The sequence below is a fragment of the Berghia stephanieae genome, chromosome 3 (assembly GCF_034508935.2).
Source record: "Berghia stephanieae isolate SIO BIC M18660-M18661 chromosome 3, UCSD_Bste_1.3, whole genome shotgun sequence".
Classification (NCBI taxonomy): Eukaryota; Metazoa; Mollusca; class Gastropoda; order Nudibranchia; family Aeolidiidae; genus Berghia; species Berghia stephanieae.
The window spans coordinates 74,548,702-74,563,701 of NC_088362.1; the positions used below are offsets into that span (position 1 = coordinate 74,548,702).

Consider the following 15,000-nt stretch of genomic DNA (forward strand, 5'->3'; position numbering starts at 1 on the left):
TGGGTTAAGGTGTAATGTAAATGTTGCTGCTTGAAACTCGAAGAAATCAATAACATTGTGAAATTGAATGTGAACTTCAATTTAATATACGAAAACAGATAAAATGGACGTTTGGGGTTTCCCCCTTATCAACAAAGCAAGATGAATGAAAGAATCACTTTATTTGTTTTTTTTTAATTGAGTTTTTATACAGCGTAATATCCACTAAATGTGCTCAAAGTGCTTTACAAGGGGTCCCTGGCCAACAGCAACATTTAACATGTAAGACGGGACATGATGCCTGTTGGGCGATATTACAATTTTTTCGGACAGAGACAACGCTGTTAACGGCCAGGTACTCATTTGACACCTGAGTACGGTGAGAGATTGTGAGTAAAGAGCCTTCTCCAAGGACTCAACTATGCGCCGAGCGAGGCCCAAACCCAGGACCTTCTGATCTGAAAGCGAGTGTCATACCACAAGACCACAACAGACGTTTTATTAGTTTGTTTGTTTTTTGCCTATTGAGCATGGTCGCAGCTCTAAATTTGAATCTTTTATTCTTTTACTTCCACAGATCTATCTTGATGATGCCTTGGGTTGATTCAGTCCAAAACTAATTTGTGTGGTTTTATTTAACAATGTTAATGACATTGAACATACATTGATACAACAATGCCATAATTTGTCATGTTTATCATGTAAAATCATGTATGGACCTACAAAACCATTATTTTGAATGGTGATTTGATGATGATGAACAAAATATGTGTGTTGTACAATATAAATGGCAAAGCTAACAAAATGCAGTCTCCTTAATAAGAGGAGACTGGGGATTGACAAGTGCTGCAACAAATTGAAAAATAATATCAGATGTTTCTCTTAACATGGTTGGAATATATGAGAGGATGTTAACATTTTTCAGTCTTTCATTCGCCCTCTCAACATGAATTCTACATGAAGCAATTTCTTTTGTTAATAAAATCTCATTTTCAGTAAATTTATTATGTAAAAAGGGAGGGATATTTACAGTTACTCCTTGAGGTAAAATATCTTGAATCAGGATGGGGTTTTACCTTTATTACCTTTATCTGCTAAAATTAAATCTCCAGGGCTTAAAATTAAAAGTTTTAGTAATCCACAATTTTGTACAATGACCTTATCCGAGACAGACCCTGGATACAGTTTAGAAATAAAATTTATCACACCATTTGGCCTCAGACCAACAAGAGCTTTAACAGAATTCATGGACCTATAAGAAGAATAAGTTAACCGTTGTTTATCCATTTCTTTAGGAATAGCAATTTGGTCATATGTACAATCAATGATCATTCTGCAATTTGGAAATCTTAAAAATGATGATGGAGCTGATAGTTTATTTTTATGTCTAGAAGGGCATGTAACCTTCATAACATTTTCAAAGAGAAGCTTATGGCTTATGTAAAACATGAATAAAGTTTGTATAATATTTGTTATAGTACTTCACTAACGCTAAACAATTGTGAAATATGAAGGTTAGCGTATTCTTCTAAGTTTCATAGTGTAATAATGAAAATTTGTCTTTAATGCAACTGTCCTTCTGAACTTCCATCCGCTATAATAAATAATGTTACCTCTAAAGCACTCAACATATTGAACAATAATATTAAATATTTTAAACATGTACCTGTCTCCATTCGAAGAACTTTTTCTGTAGCTTGAAACAGTGTAAGTGCGTTGAATCTAACTTAGTTGGTGTTTAAAGCTAGCTATTTCCTTATTTTTGTCTGTAATTTCTTGTTCTTGAATTAAATTTGTTGTTCTATTTAAAATATCCTCACTGTTCTACATCTGTTTTTTTAAATAGATGGAATCCTGTGATGTGGTGACGAGAGTTGAGATGATGATGAGAGAGAAGATACTGATGATGATGATGAGAGGAAAATAATGATGATGAGGAATCTGTTTTTTTTAAAGGTGGACTTTGTGATGATGATGAAGAGAGTTGAGCAATGATGATGATGTATATGAGATGATGATGATGATGATGATGATGATGATGATGATGGTGTGGTGGTGTGTGGTGGTGGTGGACTTCTTGATGTTGGTGCCATTGAGATGGGATGGGAATTCCTTGTGTCACTTTTTTTTCTTTCTTTCTGCTCTGTGGAAACAATTTATTTTATTTCTGTCAAACCATTCAGGAGTTGGCTTTGTCACCATCTCTGAAGTGACAAGAACACACTCTTGATGATGATTGGATCTTTTGTCCTTCTCCTGAATGAAAGATAAAAAAAACAATAATCTGTGGCATATTGGGTATATTATTTAATTTGTTAAGTACTTTGTTTTAGACTATCTTGTTTGACACCACTCAATGCATGATAAATCAAAGGTGTGCAAGAACTAGTTACTGGTGGGTCCTCCCTGTCTTTTATGAATCGCACATCAGCAAAATGTCGCACTTCCTCATTACTTCTTTTGATGATTTTGACTAGGTATATATAAAATATGAATTCTTAATTTACACAGTTAAAGTGATCTTGGGTGAGTGTGGCAAGACTGCGTTTTCTTTATTTCAGTCAGTACTGTACTGGACAGTGCGGTGATGGAAACTTTGAGTGTCAACAATCGGCACAGGTAAAGGAGAGAGGTCCCTGCCGCCATCTGCTTTGTTCACACAGAGTTGCCACCTCGGCTGTCGGGAGGGAGGCATGGCAGAGATCAGAGAAACTTTCCAAAAAAAAGAGGAAAGTATGTGTGTTTTGTGTGTGTGTGTGTGAGAGAGAGAGAGAGAGAGAGAGAGAGAGAGATATCTGCGTGAGGGGAGTGGGGGGGGGGGGGAGGTTGCGTTATTTTATTTATTATTTTCATTTTGCCATAAAGGTATCGAGTTTAAAGTAAGATTTTAACAATATTTTCTCTCTTTCTTCTTGTTCTCCTTTTAAAAAATTATCACTTATCATAGAACTTAACTCTCATTCAGTTATCAGCCTTAACATCAAACGATTGAGATATCATTTTTGCTTCAACTTCAATAAAAACCTAGTTTGGAATGTATTTTTATTTATAATTTCGTGCAATTGTACACTTTAATCATAAAATATAGGTCTACGTAAGCTAGAACTTGACCTAGATCTGGACTACGAACTCTATCAAATGTTCGACGAGGCGTGCGTGCTTACCTGACTAAAGTGATCCACTTTTTCTTCAATTTTTTGTCTGCCTGTCCATTTGGAAATCTGTAAAACTTGCAGGAGTGACTCTCTGACTGGTGTAGACAATCTGGTACAAAACACTGGACCATATTTAAGATAAAAATTGTTTTTTGAGCGATTTTCCAATTATTCCTTGCCCGGACCAAGCACGGATTTTTTTTTTTTGTTTAGAGCCAGCCGATTCGTTGCTAGGCGGACGTGACGTCAGACTGTGGAATCCTATTGCTTGTGGACTAGCTTTAAAAGAAAAAGAAATCATCTCTCAAAATATCAAAATTGAAAAATCAGAATCAGACGGAAAGGTCTAAAAATATTCTCGATTTGATTTTCTAAGTAGAACCATTCAATCTTTCTGATTTGAGACTATTCCTTATACAAGGTATCGAATACTTAGGAAGGAACGCTTGATCGGAAAACAAATTAAATGGCGATAGAATGATGGCCAGGCAGCTTTAAGACATTGAGAATCAAGTTCGATTGTATTGTGTTTTTGATTGTTTTTTATTGTTTTTGATTGCTTTGATTTTGTTTTTCCTTCTTCTTTGTTTTCGTTTTTGTTTTAATTTTTGTTTGTTTGTTTTCCGTTTGTTTTCTTTTTCTGTTTGCACTTATTGCTCTTGTTTTTGTTGCAGATGAGGTCGTTATTGTCGTTGTTGGTTTATAATTTTTATACTTCTTTTCTTTACTTTATTCTACTTAAATTATTGCTCTGAGTGTTTATTCAGGTTTTATTTGTTGAAGATGACTTTTTTTTGGTCACTATGCAAAACACTTCCTCTAAATCTTCTTTCCAAACTTATCCAGTCTCGGCCTGTCCCTCTGTTGTTTTCTCAGATAAAAAGGCGAGTGAGTTATAATGGGATGACAGGGCCACCCAACTATGAGAACGGTAAGCGTGACTATCCTTTAATGGATTTTAGGGGGCGTGGAAATTGAAAAGATATAAAAAAACGCAACCATTATATTGATTTTCTTCAAAGGGCTAGGCCGTAATAAATTGTTTTTGGTTTCGGGCAAGAAAGAGCTTAAATTGGCTCAAATTTGTCGGGTAGTAATAGTTTATTATTATTCAAGGTTACGAAGGGGTAAAATAAGTCGTCTCGAGTTCGTAATAAGATAATTCTTTCGTATGACACTAAGAAGAAAATAGTTTGAATCTTGTCATTGTGGCTGGCGTCTTGCAAGAAATCCAAGTCATGTTGAAAGTGGATAAAATTTAGAAGCATAGGAAAAAGAAGATGTAGAGGAAGAGGATGACAAGGAGGAGGAGGAGGAGGAGAAGAAGAAGAAGAAGAAGAAGAAGAAGAAGAAGAAGAAGAAGAAGAAGAAGAAGAAGAAAAAGAAGAAGAAGAAGAAGAAGAAGAAGAAGAAGAAGAAGAAGAAGAAGAAGAAGAAGAGGAAGAAAACAAAATAAGATGATTATGATGACGATAATAATGCTGATGATAACGATGCTGATACAAAGTAATGGTGTCAATTATAAAATTACAGGAATAGAAATATTGCACTCTTGATGATAATAATATTCACAAATAATCATGATAATAATAATAATAATAATAATAATAATAATAATAATAATATAATAATAATAATAATAATAATAATAATAATAATAATAATAATAATAATAATAATAATAATAATAATAATAATAATAATAATAATTGAAATAATAATAATAATAATAATAATAATAATAATAATAATAAGAAGAAGAAGAAGAAGAAGAAGAAGAAGAAGAAGAAGAAGAAGAAGAAGAAGAAGAAGAAGAAGAAGAAGAATAACAATAAGAATAATGATAATATAATTTTACTAATAATATATCAAATAACAACACACCACCGCCACTACCGCCAACAACGACATGAACATCTTCACATCATAACAACGATATAAAAGAAAAAGTTAAAGATGTTCCAAGGCAAATGGGGAGTATAAATGGAAACTAATCGCCATAGAAATCAATTTCGCTGTTGAGCTCCCCTTTTCTCAAAAAAAGCATTTTAGATGAGATCATTTTCGGACAGAAATCTTCCTGCCTGGGTCAGCACGCATGTTCCTCGATCGCTGATCATCACGAAGTAAAGACCAGATTTGGAACATGCTAATCGCTGTGAAGAATCCATTATCTTTGAAAATGAGGTCGTAAAGAGGATTTAATTAACATCCCAGAGCGCTTATGGTATGGCTACGTAGCTACAATCACGAACTCAACACTCCCATAATTTATAACATGGAGAAAGAGAATTTTGCCATGTTTGAAAAAGTATATAAAGTACAGTGCCAAAGTAGCAAGAAAATATATGATCTTTTCCTCTCTAGAAATCAGCAGGTTTTGACTACTTGTCTGCAACTAGAGAAGAAACAAAATTGACGTCACTCAGCTCTTTGTTGTTAAAAGACAGCCATTTAAATGATTTGTTCTCACTAAATTCTATCAGCCAGACTATAAACGTTCAAGGTTATACATAATTTTGTGTGTTTGGTACATTATAGCCGGCTGGCGGATGTTGTGGGTATTTTACCTAAACGCATAGCATCAATATCATAAACAATTTATGGTAGGACACTAGTCTTCGGTCATGTAGGTCCATGGTTTGGGTCGGGTGGGCACTGCAAAGGCATTGAAAAAGGCTTTATATCTACATTCTGTTACCGCACTCAGGTATACGTTGAGTTCCTGGCCTGAACGGTGTTTATATATATATATATATATATATATATATATATATATATATATATATATATATATATATATATATATATATATTGCTCACTAGGTTTCATAATATGTAATTCTCATAATTAACCAAATTCTTCAAGATCAAATACAGTCAAGTTATTCTAAATAACTTCCGTGATTGGAGTTCGGTCGACCCCGTGTCGATAAAACTATCTTCACGAGAATTGTGTGAATCTGCCAAGGATTCTGCTTATTTGTTCATTAAAATTAATTTAATGTGTTTACTACGTAAATTTAATAACGGATTTACAAAGTACTGTGTGAAATTTGTAAATTTATGACCATATTTCGGGGTCCCTTCGATAATCAAAATTAAAATATATTTAAGTCTCTTGTCTACAGAAGTAGTTTTCGACTATTGATGAGGTAATTATGAAATAGGAATGAACATCGCATCATTCAATTTTCGCGTATCTCCTCAAAGTTTAAGAAAAAAAACCTGATTGAGGACCTGTTTACTTAATTAGACGTAATAAGCATACAAGAGACCAAAGACAAGGCCAATTATGAAATAATACGAGGTTGCCGTCTCATTACGTTTGAACATGAAAATATCCAGGGAGGGCTCGGTTTTCTAATATCAAACCCTCTAATACCTTATTTAAACTCATATTGGTCTATAAACGAAAGAATATCAATTTTGAGCTTTAAAACCATTCCATGCTTTCTAAACAACAAGCCGACATGTATAACCAACACGCACCATCCTACTTCGGGGACATCCAAAAAAGATTCAACAGTAAGAGATAGATTATACAATGAAATTGAAATGATAATCCGAGACCATGTAAATGACAACATCATAATCACGGGCGATTTCAATGCCAAAATAGGAACAAGGAAAGACAACAACGAAACATGCCTCGGTGCTTATTCCAAAGGTCTTCGTAATGAAAATGGCCAGTATCTTATTGATTTTTGCTGCGAACATAAGTCATATGTAATAGTGCCTTTAAATACCCTTCCCGCCATATTACTACATGGCAAGGTACGTGGAAAAATTCTGATGATAAGACTATCAATACGTACAATCAGATAGACTTTATCATAATTTCGGACCATTACAAACGCATTCTCAATGATTCACGAACATATGCAGGAATGAAGACATCCACAGACCATAGACTCTTAGTTTCAAAGTTCAGGCCAACAGAAAATGAAAATAAGCCAAACAAAACAAAAAATCGATCAAAGACTTCAGCAGTCTAAGAGATGACCTAGTCAAAGAAAATTTCAGAAACAATCTCGCTTCGAATCGTTCGTCAAAGAATCTAATGATGCCTCTAACCCAGCTGAAATTCAACAACAACCTGTCCAAAGCGTGCTGATGAGCAGAGAAACAATACTGCCTGTGAAAAGTAGTACACAAAAACAAGATTACTGTCAAATACTGCATGACTTATCGCAGCAGCAAAAACAACCGAGACTTGACATCAACAGCTGCTCAAATACGGATGCGAAGAACAAAATTAAGAGACAACGAAATGAAATCATGCATAAAATTAAATCTCAATCAACAGATAATCACAACAAGAAAATAGATGAGATTGTGACAGAAATAAATAGTACGAGTGACAGTATGAAAATGTTCAAAGCGGTGAATACAAGCAAACGACAAAAAACTCATAATAGACTTATAATCAAAGATAAATGTAATAAGACCTTATGTAATGATAAAGAAATAATAAACGCTAGAGTCGTGTACTACAATGAGAAATACAAGGGTATTCAAGAAATGGAACCATTCGAGTCTACCAATTCAGAGCTCGAAACACCTATAACGCCCCAAGAAATAAGTGAAGCCATACAACAGCTCAATAACAACAGAAGAAAATGTGCGACCAATCGTTTTATTATCCACGCTAGAAAAGTTTTAAGCGCAAGCACGCTCAACAGAATTAGGGAATAGGTAGAGAGATATCTTTCACCATCACAAAGCGGGTTTAGAAGAAATCACTGCAGACATAGTTATGGGCCCATCGATGGCTGAAAACCAGAACAGAGAAATAATATAAGGAAGAATTTACCATACTTGGAATCGATATGAGTTTCGCTTTCGACACCATATGTAGAACCAAGTTGTTGTCAATCTTTGACTCATTCTTGGACAAAGATCACGTGAAACTCATAAGATACCTATTATCAAATACTACATTACAATTTGAATCCGGCAGAGAATAAACAACAATATCAACCTCAATTGGAACCCCTCAAGGAGACAGCTTGAGTCCAATCTATTCACGATATACCTCGAATCGGCCAGGAAAGATCTAAGACGAAAATTACCACCAATAAAGAACATCACTCGTGAATTGATATACGAAGATGATACAGACCTAATTTTTTAATCAGAACATCAAGCGAAGATATACATGCCAATAATATCAACTACCCTAGAAGCATGGGAACTGAAAGTGAATCAATCCAAAACAGAATATAAAAACATCAACAGAAATTTAAATGAATGGAAAAGTGTACGTAAACTAGGCCATTTGATCAACGAAAATGAAGACATCATAAAACGAAAGTAGGTGGCCACCAATGCATTCAACCAACTACAAAATTTATGGAATAGAAATAACATAATCAGTGAGAATAAACGAATAGAGATTTACGTGGCACTGATTATTCCGATATTGACATATAATTGTGGAACCTGGGGCCTCACAAAAAAAAGAACTTAGAAAGTCTCGATTCATACCACCGCAAACAATTACATCGCGTAATCGGAATCTATTGGCTAGAGACAATTACAAATACTGATCTCTATGAAAAAAAACAGGGTCCAACGCCTGATTACAACTATAAAGGAACTGCGATAGAGGCTATTTGGTCACATCTTCCGCCGAAAAGATAACATCCCAGCCCAAACTGCAATGACAGAATATTTCCTGCATGGCAACAAATATGTAGGGAGACCACCAACATCAATAGTAACTACCCTGAACCAGGATCTCTCTACAATACAGAAATTTCTGGCTTCAGATGAGGCCGAATTAATCCCTGAAGAACTAAGAAATACTACAGTGCCCTCAGTACTAAAGTCACAACAAGATCTTGACAGCCTCAAAACTCTGGCCCAGGACCGTGACCAATGGTCAATTAACAATTAACAACATGGATGGAGAGAGCAGCTATACTCATCGACCATGACTGAATCACACAATTCTCAGCAAGCGTCATTCAAACTGCGAAGCTTAATACTACTACTACTACTGCTACTACTACTACTACTACTACTACTACTACTACTACTACTACTACTACTACTACTACTACTATTCTAAATAATGCGAAATGTACTCATAAGTGTGACCACTAACAGTCAAAGCTATTAGTTTTATTCTTTTTAAAATTTATAATTCTCCAATTAAAATAGAATATACTTTAACAATAAAATTCGTTTTGTTTTTGCATTTGTTTTTGAAAGAATTTGGTAAAGTAGGTTTATATGAAGCTGTTTATTTGTCGTTTATTTAATATAATTTAACTTACTTCATTTTTGTTGTTATTGTAATTGGCTTTGACTATTTTATATTGAAGTGTCAAGGAAATTTTCGCATGTGCCAAAGTCATTATAAATCCATCACGTTGTAGAGTAGAAAAATATAGGTTGTTCTCATTTCTGAAGGCCATTGAATCCTTGGTGACTAGCTGTAGTGTTATGAGGAAAGAAGTTATTTGTTATGAAACCATGACTTGTAATTTGACAAAACATTTTATAAAAAATGTGACTAACATTAATAATACTTCAGATAACGAACCATCAAAAATGGCTTCCTATCGCTGCAAGCCTGATAACCCAAATTATTGAAATGGAAATAATATCAAACTAACGTAAAATAATATTGTCCACCACAACAATGTTAAATCAACCTTATGATTGCATTCGGTGATCAGACCTACAAATAAGTGCACCTTGTTCCCTAGTCATCAATGGTTTCAAACCAACCACCTCCCTGAAGTCAACCCCCGTGTCCAAACAGTTACAGTTGTGAATTTATTTCACAGTTAATAATATATTTTTTCCGGGCTTGTGCAATAAGAAACAACCACTAGCACTCCGAATGGATAACTTGCTCTGACAAAAGGTGGAAATATTTTGATATTCAGTTTTACTCACTTTTAAAAATTTTAATCCATGTTATCGATTAAACTCATTACTTAATGCATTCGGCAACCCTACCGCACTTTTAAAGAATGCCAAACATAACTTACAGGAGACATCCAGGCTACTATGTTAAGTATGGATTTATTGAATCTAGTTATATTTGCGGCTATGTGGTCCAGTGGTATGACACTCGCTTTCGGATCGGACGGTCCGGGGTTCGAGCCTCGCTCGGTGCATAGTTGAGTCCTTGGAGAAGGCTCTTTACTCAGATGTAAAATGAGTACCTGGCCGTTAACAGCGTTGTCTCTGTCGGAAAAAATGTACTATCACCTTACAGGTGTCATCCTAAATGTTTAATGTTTCTGTTGGTCAGTGAAACCTTGTAAAGTGCTTTGAGCATGTTTAGTGGATATTGTGATACATAAAAGCTCAATTTGTTTATTTCATATTTCTTTTCGATTTGTCAATTTAATATAAGCGACATGTACATATATACAGGCCTGACATCTGATCCGACTTATGGGCCTAGTTTAACATTGTTATCATGGACAATATTTTGCGTCATTTGTTGAGAATTCCATCACAACAATGAGCCTATACTGAATTGGGTTATCAGACCTGCAAATATGTGCACATCGAATATAATTGTTTACCTAGCCTAGCCCGAGTTCATTGTGGATTTAATGTACTCGTATTTATAATTTGACGTTCTAAACAAAGAAAGGACGTTTCCATCTCAAGACTTTGAAGAACTCTGGTGTTTAACCGTTGATGAAGTAATTGGATCATTTATATTGTGCAATATCTAAAAGCGTGCTCAAAACGCCCAATAGCAACACTTAAATTGTAGGACGAGACATGACGTTTGTAAGCCGATATAGCATTTTTTCCCGACAGAGACACCGCTATTAATGGACAGATAGATACTCCCTAGATACTACCTAAGCACAGTGAGATGGTATGAGTAAAGGGCCTTTTCCAAGGACTCCAGTATGCGCCGCTCAGAGCAGGACTCGAACCTTTGACCCTGCGGTCCGAAGGCGAGTGGCATAGTACAAGATCAACATCTATAATGAGTCATACCAGTAATCTTTTGTCTATAAATTCATGGAAATGAGAATCATTTTTTTTTATTATTAAAGTACAAAAAGTTATTTGTCAATGACTGGCAGAAGAATACATTTAAATTGAATTACTGGATAGTTCTCAAAACATTTTTATTGCACCGGAAAGTGTGATTTCGTCGCAGTATTCGTCCTCTTCTAACATAAAAAATAATCATCAAAAATGAATATTACAACCCGGAAAAAGAACAAGGTATCGAACACTGAACTTTTTTGACGTGCCAGAAACTTTCCCGCCGGTTCTCTGGATTCTAAGTGTATTAAGTGTATTTTATTAATGTTTTCACTGGGTTTTTTTTTTTTTTGGGGGGGGGGGGGTTAGCTTAAGAAGGGCTTTGAGCCCGAACTTTCCGTGATTGGTATATACTTCTTGTTTGAAGCTTTTATTTTCATTAATATTAAATCCACAATGAAGTAATGATAGAAATTATTTAATATAACGCAAACACTTTCTAAAAAACAATCTGAATAATCAGGAAAATAAAAGTGAATCAATATTAAGTTTATCAAGACGTCATCTGCAATCTATTTACAGTATCTTTTCCATTTTCAATTGATCGTCAAGTGCGAAAAGTTTAAGAGTTGTTTTTATTGTTGTAAACATCTTTATCTTAAAGGTAAGAAAAGGTAAAAGATAGACGGTGTCTATAAATAAGAGCCCATTTATGAACTGACGTCACATCATATTTAAGGGGCAGCGTGGCTCAGCGATACGGTCTTTGCTTTGTACCCGAAAGGTACCGAGTTCGATCACCCGCCGCTGCGCCGTGTGGCCTAGAGCAAATCACCTCGCCTTGGCTGAATTTGCGGCGCGGCACTGCGGCTAACGCCTGGGTTACTCCAGTCTTCCTATTGGCTGAATAAAGGGAATTTTATTTTATTTATTTATTATGTAGGTGAATAGACGTTTATTTAGCCCGTTCCATTAGTATTACCTTACCCCAGACAGACCCCATTCTTGTCTGTTGAGAAAATGGCTGACCCATCGTCATTGGTCATCAGTCTGTCCACTCTATTTACTATCGATTTGCCCATTTATTTACTCTGGCTATGATAGAACGCCCAAAATGACCATTACACTCTCATCCTAGAAAAACCAAACAAACAAACAGACAAAAATTTGACCTTTTGAACCAATTATCTGTCGTGCCCGGAACAAAACGTGTATTTAAAAATTTGGCCAGAAATCTCGTCCTTCTAATATCGGTCGATTTAAATGACCTTCATCTTGGTTAAAAACTCTCAAACTGGACATCGCAAAGTCATCAAATAAGCAGTATATAATTGTACAAGAAGTCATTCAGTCATTCAGTGCCATTAAGCCAGTGGAGCTAGAGTTTATCACTGTTTCTAAGCTATATCGTGAAGAGGACAATAGCAATTGCTTGATACCCTTTGGATAGGGCGCTAATCTATCGCAAAACACTTTCCTCCAGATGTTGCAGATAAAGTACCAAATCACTGCTGGGTGGACATGCAGGGGTGGGGAGGGGGGGGGGGGGGTACCAGAAGCAAAACCTTGAATTCCCCCGGAATCGATTCGGTCCCTTTGCGTGTGAAGCGAATGCTCTACAAATTGAGCTTTCTAAACTCCTTTAAAACGTAATATATGTTTTCTTAGAATTCAGTTTTAAGGTTCATCCCACCTCGATATAATACTGACTTGAGACGATGGGTCACAAATATCGATTGGTTTAATTCGATGATCCTTAATTCATCCTCCAAAAATATATTCTCAAACTTCTTCCATGTCAAAAGTCTCAGGAGTGAGCTTATATTGACGTTGGCGATCAACATTTTAATTAACCGTTTTCTGGCCAAAATGAAAGAAATGTATTTAGTCAGAGTACAGTATCATTACATTTAATAACTAGAGGTACCTAAATGAGTCAATAAAATGGAAAGAAAGATAAAGGAAGTAAATGTGACTCATAAATAAGGGAACAACACAAATCAAACGACGTTTCGGCCTTTGACCTTTTTTCAAGTAAACACAAAATATAAAAATATGTTTATATTAGATTGTCATAATAATATAGGTGAAAATATGTGAGTGTATTTGTATGTGTATGTGTGTGTGATTGTGTGTGTGTGCATGCAAGGGAAGAGTAGAGAGAGAAAGAGAGAGAGAGAGAGAGAGAGAGAGAGAGAGAGAGAGAGAGAGAGCGACAATGAGATGAAGTAATGAGATCAAAACTATATATATATCTCAAGAATAAGGTAGGGGGAGCCTGTACTACCGATGAAATTAATCAATGTGAAATATTATCTATTTACTCTACTTTATTTTTCTAATACTCGTCTACTGAATATTCGATATTTTTCTGAAGCCAAGAGGTGTAGCTAAAAATAGTTACTCTGCTGGACCACTACACAGCCCGTCCAACTCTCTATTTTGTCTCCAATTTAGTGTATTCTCTATCTATCTAACTGTCAATCTATCTATCTATTTATCCGACTATCTATCTATCTATCTATCTATCTATCTATCTATCTATCTATCTATCTATCTATCTATCTATCTATCTACTTATTATCTATATATTTATCTATCTGTCTAAAAATCTATATATTTTTCTCACTGTAACAATGATAAATATAGTTTATCAATTACCTAAGCCTTTAAAGATCTCAGACTATCTAAATTATTATTTTTTGACTGCAAATATTAAATTTACCACTCGTGTCTGTACATTATTCCAAATGGCAGTCCATGATTATTATATCTCAGCGTTAAGGTGGCTTGTCTTGCTACAATTGCAAGCGATGTTAGGCTTGGTTAGTGATAGGATGGTGACAATGATCGCAAAACACTGGCTCTGGTGTTATGTTTTCCAGTAATGCAATTAACATGCTCTTGACTCTAGTTTGAATTTAATAACTGGCTGGAGGCAATGACAGATACTAGTTGAGAGGTAGTTTCAAAGAGGACACATAAAAAGCGATATAAACTGCATGAAACAGAATTTGTGTTCCATATACTCGTCGAGCATGGTTTATCCAAGGAAATGGTTAATTATAAGTATACCGTTAAAATATAATTCTCTAGTCAAATCTTTCTACATTCCGCTCCCCGAAAATGCTCCTCCTATTCTTTATTCGATCTCGCAAAATCCCTTTCGTCAGTTACTTATCGTCAAAGCTTTTATTTCGAGGGATGATGGACAGATAGACAGAAGAATGGAATGAGGAAAGAGTGAGAGATTTGATAGATAGATAGATAAAGAGACGGACGAATGAGGAATGAGTAGATAGATGGATAGATGGATAAAATGATGGATGGCCTGAATGACGGATGAGTGAGTCATTGGATGGATGGATGGATGGATGGATGGATAAACAGACGGCGGAAGGATGGAGGAAAGAGTGAGTGATAGGATGTATAGATGGACATAGGAACGGAATGAGGAATAAGTGGATGGATGGATGGAACGATGGACAAACGGACAAAATGAGGAATGAGTGGATAGATGGATGGATTGATAGTTGGATGAATGAATGAATGAATGAATGAATGAATGAATGTATGAATGAATGAATGGACAGACGGACGGAATGAGGAAAGCATGAGTGGTTGGATGGATGGATGGAAAGTCGGGCGGAATTAAGAATATGAGCGACTGAATATATGGACAGAGGGACAGAATGAGGAACGAGTAAGCGATTGGATAGATGGACAGACGGGTGGATGGATGGACGGATTGACGAAATCTAAATCCGTTCGTTCTTTGGGTTCCTCGGTCCTGGAAGAAGTTGATTGAAATAGCCGTCCACCCGGGTGCTACAGCCTGTCTGAATTGATGGTCATCCGTCAATATTTAGCTTGGCTAGTGTTAACGTCTT

The 15,000-nt window shown here is 35.5% G+C and overlaps 1 protein-coding gene and 1 long non-coding RNA gene across 7 annotated transcripts in view; both read left to right on the forward strand.

Moving 5' to 3' along the window:
- LOC144968432 (uncharacterized) overlaps window positions 1–1,420 on the forward strand; it is a 2,272-nt gene extending 852 nt beyond the window's left edge. Inside the window, exon 2 of the long non-coding RNA XR_013644591.1 lies at window positions 557–1,420. This is a non-coding gene — a long non-coding RNA (uncharacterized LOC144968432). The remainder of the gene's footprint in view (window positions 1–556) is intronic.
- LOC144968435 (suppressor of lurcher protein 1-like) overlaps window positions 1–15,000 on the forward strand; it is a 469,097-nt gene that overhangs the window by 160,334 nt on the left and 293,763 nt on the right. The gene's annotated exons all lie outside the window — the stretch shown is intronic.